The following is an 8,965-nucleotide window of genomic DNA, read 5'->3' as shown; positions in this document are numbered from 1 at the left end:
TTTCAGATTTTTAATGTTCAAACCCTAGGTTTTCCGGTTTTAGATAAAACTGGAACCATTGAACATGCACACACTACACAGAACCCCTAACTAACGTGTTTTAAAAAACCTTTCGAAGTAACTTCTGCATGAATAAGGACTTACCATGCTTTGAAAAATACCTTTATATATATATATATATATATATATATATACACACACACATATACATACATATATATATATGTGTGTGTATATATATATATATATATATATATATATATATTTAGGGCAGAGGTGGGGGTACGCGAAGCCTCAAAATAATGGGAGGGGGCCGTAGGACGAAAATTATGAAAAAGTTTGGGAACCAAGGGTCTAACCAATAAAAACGGCATATCTTGTATCTTTTATCTTTTACTTGCCATTGAACTGCGGTTATGCTAGGTAACCTCTTGAAGAGCTTCAACGAACAAATCAACCACAATACTTATTTTTTAACGCCAGTAACTTATACTATCGGTTCTCTTTCGCCGAGCCACTAATGTTATGGGGACGTAAACAAACCAATACCGGATGTCAAGCGATGAGGAGAAACAAACACAAACAGAAACACACATTTTCATTAATATTTAGAAGCAACAGAGTGACTCAAGGTCCCAGAATTTCGTGCGTTGGCATATATATATATATATATATATGCAGTATGATCGCTTCACGCAACTCCATTTAATTGAACAATACAACCATTACATAAATTTAAATGCACAGCAATCCTCAGCTGCACAAAGACATAGAATTTAATTAAATTAAAACAGATGAACACATTAGTATAATTATACCTAAAATCTCCAAGAAGTTAAGGAGATAGACAGAGAACATGCTGCCTTCACTTCCACTTAGAAGCTACTAAGGTATCAGGAAGAAAGACTTGTTACAGATTTTGCTTGTCACTGTTTTATGGGGGCAGTTTTAATTTATAGACTAGTTTTTATCAAATCCTTGTATATCTAAGGCCGAGAGGATAGGGGGCAGTGTCTATTAGGGGTAGGGCTGAGGGAGTCGACAGAAATCATAGTGGGTATAGCCATAAAAATCAAGATTTATTTGAAGCAATATCATGAGATTTAGTAAAGGAAAGCTTAAATCAAGATGTTAGCTGACAATTAAGGGGGCTGGCCACTAGCAGACCATTGATAATGAAACAGGGGAAATCCTATCATGTGGTACTATAGTTAAATATTTTAAGTAATACTGCTATATTGTATAAAGTTAAAGTTTAAGGTTATTCAGAGGATTATTAAGAAGAAGAATTATAACAAAAAGATAAAATGTTTTATGAATACTTTTGAGTATATACCAAACTTTTACCACAATAGAGGGAGGAAAAGAAATTATCCAGAAATAGTTTAATATTTAAACATATTATAAACTTAAATACTAACTTATCAGATGATATCAGAGAATATTGATCAATTGGTATATACTGGTATTTAATAAAGAAATACTGAGGTAAAAGAACATGCTAACTATATATTAATTTAATTATAATCTAAGCAGTTTATTTTAAGTAGTGAATATACCAGTATTGTTATATATAAGCTAAGTATGAATTTATAGAGGTACAAAAATTAGATTTATTTTATAAATAAATAAATAAAGGCTATTATACAATAATAAAGAAATGAAATAATCAAGTAGAGCAGAACACCGTAGAAAAGGAATAAAATATATATATTAAGGCTTTGACAATTTCCAACTACTGAATTCACTCACAAGACATAATTTGGCTCGAGTTATAGCAGAAGGCACTTGTCCAAGGTGCCGCAAAGAGAGACTGAATCCGAAATCACGTGCTGCAAAGTCAGCTTCTATGCGATTCTTAACTCTGGCGCATTTCGCTAAAGCTGTTTTGCGTTCTGCATATTGTTGTTCTGTTGTGACTAAAAACAGTAAAAAGCCGTTTCACAACGATTTTATAATTGAAAATGTAATAATGCTACTGAACATTCATTTCTCTTTTTCTCACAATTCTTTCTTAGTTTTTTTTTAACAACAGAAAATCTGTTCCAGAAGCAACTGACACAAATTCTTAGATATAATCTCCCATTTTGTCTAATGTTCATTTTCTGATACGAATGGGATAAGAAAGAACAAATATTATCCTTGTATGTAAAACAATTGCAAAACACTTGATGCCGAGGCAGAATGTTGTCATCATTATCATCATCATCATCATCATCATCATCATGATGGCGGCGTACTGGCAGAATAGTTAACATGCTGGGCAAAATGCTTACCAGCATTTCGTCCGTCTTTATTATGTTCTGAGTTCAAATTCCGCCGAGATCGACTTTGCCTTTCATCTTTAGGAGGTCGATAAAATAAGTAATACTTCTTTAATAATAAATGCCAAAACGAATTTCTATGTGTCAGTGTGTCACACTTTGATCTCCCCTCTCTCACTATTCAATGACACTTCCACTATTCCTTGTGATAGGGTGAGAGTAATAGTAGGCATAAAGACGGTAGTAGATTGACGGTTGTGATGAAATAGGGTGATAGTAATAATATGAGCTGTAGTTGTGATAGAGGCGGAGGCGACGGTGATGAGGGTGGTGGTGGTCAGTCAGGGATGATGGTGATAGTAAGCGATGTGAAAGACAATGGCGATGGTGGTGGAGTAAGCGATGCGAAAGACAGTGATGATGGTGGTAGAGGAGAAGGCAGCGATGTCAAAGATATTGGTGGTGGTGGCGTCAGAAGTCTGATTGGTGTGTGTTTGGCACTTGTGGTGGCGATGGTGGTGGTACTGGTGATGATTGAAAACAATCAACAGAGAGAGAGAGAGAGAGAGAGAGAGAGAGATAGAGAAAGAGAGAGAGAGAGAGAGGTTAGACAGAAAAAAATTGTACTGACTGTTTATCATGCAGCTTTGCAATAAGTTCCAAGTCGACAAATTATATTGTTTTGATGAAAATTGTTCATTGCTTGAAAATATTGGTCAAGTTTAATAAAATTTAATAAGTATTCAATGCATGAAGAGCCCTCCACCAGAGGGCAGCTTTTAAGCTAGTATTTTGTAAGTACCAGCTGAACACTGGAATCGATGCAATCAACTTACCCCTCCCCCTAACAGTTCAAACCATAAGGCGGCGAGCTGGCAGAATCGCTAGCACGCCAAGGAAAATGCTTAGCGGTATTTCGCCCATCGTTACGTTCTGAGTTCAAATTCCGCCGAGGTCGACTTTGCCTTTCATCCTTTCGGATAGTAGAAAGGATTATTAAGGCGGCGAGTGGTAGAATCGTTACCGCTCCGGACAAATTGCTTAGCGGCATTTCATCCCGCTTTATGTTCTGAGTTCAAATTCTTCTGAGGTTGATTTTGCCTTTCGTCCTTTTGGGGTTGATGCAATACGTACCAGTTGAACACTGGGGTCGATATAATCGACTAGATCTATACTCTCAAAATATCAAGTCTTGTATCTATAGTAGAAAGGGTTATTATTACTAGCGGGACCCGTGAATGTTTCACGGAATTAATGATAAACCCGTTGGGTTATTTCTGAAAACTTTATCCAAAAACTTGAAGATGTAACCTGTGTTGTGTCTATAATGAAAGAGTCGCTCATCTGCTACTCATTGAAAAGTGAAAGAAATTGGAATACGATGATTACTTAATGTTCTTTATATATACACTTTATATACTTTATTCACAATTTTATAGACTTAATACACAACACTCAAAATAAATATTCACTCATATTTTTCCATTTTCCCCACAAACAAAAAGTAAAAAAATATCGCCGCACATATGATACAACCTTATAAATATATATATATATATATATATATATATATATATATATATACACACACACACATTATACGCATATACATATACATACATACATACATACATACATACATACATACATACAAATATAAATACGAAAACACATACAATTTCCTCCCACATACATATCAAGACTGAAGAAAGGGTCTCTTGTTCTGTCCCCTTTTCTGTCTTGACTCAGCCCCTCCATCTCCTTCCTGCATGCTATATTTCGCAGCTGACTGCTCCTTATCTAAGGCATGTTTGTTCTCTCGATTTATTACTGACAGTCTGAGAGATCAGACATTTAACGATTGATTCTAACCAATTCTGAAATTCGGAAGTCTCTCAGACAAATTCCTCCGACGCACATCTACGGTTAAGCCATTCAGATATGAACTTTCACAACGCAGATACGGTTGCTGTAGTGGTGGTGGCAGTGGTGTTGATGGTGGTGATAGTGGTGGTGGCAGTGTTAGTAGTGGTGGTGATGATGGTGGGAGTGGTGAGATAAACCTATGAATATTAAAGAAAGATCTACAGCGGTAAACAAAACGATTGTAAAACAAGGGAGGTCTAAGGGATAATAATCATTGTGTCTAACAGAGGTGCTAGGCTTCAAATTTAAGGGAGCGGGTTAGACGGTTAAATTGACCCACGTACTTGATTGATACTCTATTTTTTCGGTTCCGGAAGGATAAAAGGCGTCGCTGACTTCGATGAGATATAACATCAGAATGTAAAGACAGACACATAAGGAATTATTTGAAGAAGAAGAAGAAGAAGAAGAACCACCATATGACTGCAAAAATACCTACTTCAGAAGCAAGGAAAACTAATACAAATAGCCACAAAACACGAGCAAAACAAAAAACTGTTTTCAGTATTTTAGGAAGCTGACAAATACAAACAAGAAATCATACTACCTAATAAAGAAGAAGAAGGAGAAGAAGAAGAAATAAATGGTGGAAATCAGTTGAAGGGTATCAATGTAAAAAAGAAATAGATTAAAGTTTACGCAATGAGTGAAATTTTAAACAGCTATGGCACCTTTGAGTTTCAATATTAACTGAAGATCGACTTTTAGTACTGGTTTCAAATTTGGGCACAGGTCCAGCAAGCTCGGGGACGGGGTAAGTGGATGTAATTGACACCAATGTTCAATTGGTTCTTGTTTTATCGGCCCCGAAGGATAAAAGGCAAAGTCGACCTCGGCGGAATTTGAACTAAGAATGTGAAGACGGATGAAGTGCCGTTAAGTATTTCGCCCGGCGTGCTAACGATTCTTCCAGCTTGCTACCTTACCGATTGTTGATATCAAAAGTGACTGAAAGAATGTTTAATATAAGAAACAATATAAACGAGTACAGGGTGTCCACAAAGTCTGGGTACATGGGGATTAACACATACTTAAAGAAATTATTATTTCTTATATTTAATTGCTTATGTCATGATTTTATTTACTCCACGTACCCAGACTTTGTGGACACCCTGTATATCCAATGAATGAGAATATTTTACTTTTCATATAATTAAGTTCTAAGATATTTCATTTGAGCAGTTCAGACTGGGTAATTATATTTAATTTATTATATTTGTACATTTAGTTACTATATATATAGAGAGACGACATCCTTATCGGACTTTATGTTAATATCAATTATTTGTCTTAACTGTAGTGGATTATGTAACAATCTCTGGCCCCTTCGGATTGACGGAACCATTAGTTTGGCTGTTTTGATAGCATTTAAATGTATGTATATATGTATGCATGCGCGCGCGCGTGCGTGTGCGTGTGCGTGCGTGTGTGTGTGTGCGTGTGTGTGTTAGTCCCCCACTACAACTTGACAAGCACTGTTGGTTTGTATATGTCCCCTTAAATATGTGTTAATGATTATCTTTGCTCTGCTACGATATTAGATTAAGTCTCTTGAGAAACTCATACGACCCAAAGATTTACCAATTTAAAATATGAATTAACTAAATAAATAAAAAGTTTATTGGCGCATGCATGGCTGTGTGGTTAAGAAACTCGCTTTGTAACGACGTGGTTTCGGGTTCAGTCCCACTGTGCGGCAAGTGTCTTCTACTATAACCTTGGACCAACCAGTGCCTTGTGAGTGAATTTGGAACAATGTGGAAGCCATTCTTATACACAAACGTACACACAAATATATGTATGCATGTATGTATGTATGTATGTATGTGTGTGTGTGTGTGCGTGCGTGTGCGTGTGTCTGTGTTTTCCCCCACTATTACTTGACATCTGGTGCTGGTTTATATATGTCCTCGTAAGCTATCGGTTCGGCAAATAAAAAAGAAAAAAAACAAACAAAAAAAAAACCTCAGATAAAGTAAGTACCAGATTTATTAAAAAATACTGGGTGATTTGTTCGACTAAAGCCTTGAAGTCAGTGCCACAGCATAGCCGTAGTCCAATGAGTGAAATAAGCAAAAAGGAAAAAGAATAACTAAGTAAATAAACAAAAATGTTTACTTTAAAATCAAATCCCAAAGCCCTTTTCATCTTTTTCTTTCATAGAGCTGCGAAATGCAAACAAACATTAGAATTACGTCACTCATTCCCCAGTGAAAATCATGAATGTCACACCATTTGTCTCCGACTTCAAAATTTAGAGAACTTTTTGTCTAGTCAGTTAAAAAAAAAAAAAGAAAAAAAGACAAAGAAAAATAAATAAATTGCATGATAAGTAAAGAACAGAAGTCTGTCATTGAATGTCCTCTTTTCCTCCTCAGAAATATGTCAGTGGTTCCCCTATCACCCAGTTTTTCTTACTAGTTGTACACCCTTCTTCTAGCTTATTAGCTCCATTTATATAATAACGGTTTTTAGATTATTCTTTTTGTCAAGCATACTTTTATTGCCTTTAAAACATTGGTGAAGGTAATTTTAACGGAAGACAATACACACGCATACACATATATTTGTGTATTTGTGCGTGTGTATTTGTGCATTTGTGTGTGCGTGTGATTGAGTGTGCATCCATATAAATGAATGTATGCATACATATAATGTATATATATAAAATCTACATTAAGATCTGCATGACTAAGTGTTTCTTAGCACTGTTTTTGAGATGGGAGAAAGTGTTTTTTGTTTGTGTGTATGCATGTGTGTATGTATGTGTGTGTGTGGAGAGAGAGAGAGAGAGAGAGAGAGAGAGAGAGAGAGAGAGAGAGAGAGAGAGAGAGAAAGGATGCTCTTGTGTATGTCTGTCAACAACTTACAATTAAAGAGAGAAAAAATGTGAGACAATACAATGTCAGAAGACATAAAAAAAAAACAGGATAAAAGAAACAGATAGAATCAAGCCACATATTTGGTTTGCTGGATGGCTTTTTTACTTTTACTCTTTATTCAGCTAAGCAGTTTTATCTTGTGTAACAGCTTCATAGGAGCAGACCCAAATTTCTACATGTGGGATTACCATTAATATCATAAAGTTAATAGTTAAGCTATTTCTCATATTGTTGATGATCATAGTGAGTTTTGAAACGCAACGACGGAGTGTGTTTGCGAAAAGCCTGTTAAAATAATCGCCATAAATTTGGATCAAATTCTTTCTCTTCGATATCATATCTTGTAACCCTTCCAAAGTATCATGCGGTTGCTATTGCTGCTATTGTTGTTTTTATTACTTAGTGGCGGGTGGAGAACATTTCTGTCTTAATGGACAAATTTCTGAGATAATAGAAGTTTGCGATGAGTTACTTCCAGCAGATGTCATAACAGTATCATAGACGAAACGGAGTTCATATTGTTACACTTGCTTATTCTAGTTATTTAGAAAATGTGTCCATATAGTAATACCAAGAGTAGAAGTCGATAATTAGTATTTCATTACATTTGGGACAAGTTTACAACACTGTATTGTAGAAGTTTCAATGAACTGAATCGACTACAGTGTTTTATTAAACTCGGGAATGATGAAAGACAAAAGCCAAAGTCGACTTCTGCAGAAGGGGAGAATTAAATAAAATATTAAGATATTTAGCTCAATACTCTATCGTTTCTGTCATTGTTCGATATCATATCCAACTTCATGTATTAGCTTTTTTGCTCCAAGTAAGCTCTAACTGAGTATACATACGGCAATGACGTTCCAGATCAGACAACCGTTTAATCTTTCGCGTCAAGCCGGATATAACACATTCGACTGCATTCAGACGAAAAAAGACATTCCGCGACAGAGATAGTTTTGCTCACTGCGGGGAAAAATTCAATTCTTCCCTTAATATGTGTGAAGACACATTTTGACCTGTGAATAGCGTCATTGGATCGTAGGACACATGTGTTTCTGCGCCTTTAAAAATTTTTTTTTTTTTTTAACTACGAACATCAATTCTGTCATGAACAACCCGATAAGAACGAGATTATTCTTATCAAAACAAATACGTAAAGATTTGTTTCTATTTCTGCAGCAGATCTTTTCACACATGTTAAATACAACTTTACACGAATATATTTTATTCAATGCTGTTTCATGCGACATCATTTTTCAAATATTTGTTTCAAGCAGCCTATAGTGTGTCTAAGACTAACACATAAAGCCTCCTTCGTTGTCTCGTTTATGTACTTGTTTTATCATTGAATATTACTTACGTCCTGATCGACTTCAATCTACGCTTTATATGATAAATGTTTATTAACTTGCCCATTAAGACTGGGGGGGGGGTGACTGAATCGGAAGAACATTAAGGAAAAAGAAATTGTTTAGAACCGATTAAATTCTCGAGCAAAATGAGGGTCACTGTACAAATGTTGTAAGACATTATTTGTTATGTCAACAGCAACAATACTGATAAGTGAAAATATATATTGACTTCTTTTTTCTATAAGTATGCGATGCTCAGTTTCTTTTTATGAGAGAAGTGGTTGTGCTTGATTCCAAACCCATGGCAGAAGCTAACCTGAAGTTATATTTAGATACTATGTCTATACATATGACACAAAAGAAATGTTGCGTTTTATCTTTTGTTTTTATGTAAGGACATGCAATTAAAGAAGAAAAAATTGGCGCGCCGCTAACAATTTTCTAAACAAAAATTAGAATAGTGTGTTTAGAAGAACTGAGGAAATACAATCAACTTATCATTTGACAAAATGAATAACAAAAAAAAAAAAAAAAAAAA

The 8,965-nt window shown here is 35.2% G+C and overlaps 1 protein-coding gene across 1 annotated transcript in view; it reads right to left on the bottom strand.

Moving 5' to 3' along the window:
- Positions 1 to 8,965, bottom strand: part of LOC106874563 (breast cancer anti-estrogen resistance protein 3 homolog) — a 235,446-nt gene that overhangs the window by 226,403 nt on the left and 78 nt on the right. The gene's annotated exons all lie outside the window — the stretch shown is intronic.

The sequence above is a fragment of the Octopus bimaculoides genome, chromosome 1 (assembly GCF_001194135.2).
Source record: "Octopus bimaculoides isolate UCB-OBI-ISO-001 chromosome 1, ASM119413v2, whole genome shotgun sequence".
Lineage (NCBI taxonomy): Eukaryota > Metazoa > Mollusca > Cephalopoda > Octopoda > Octopodidae > Octopus > Octopus bimaculoides.
This window is presented reverse-complemented; position numbering and strand designations above follow the sequence as displayed.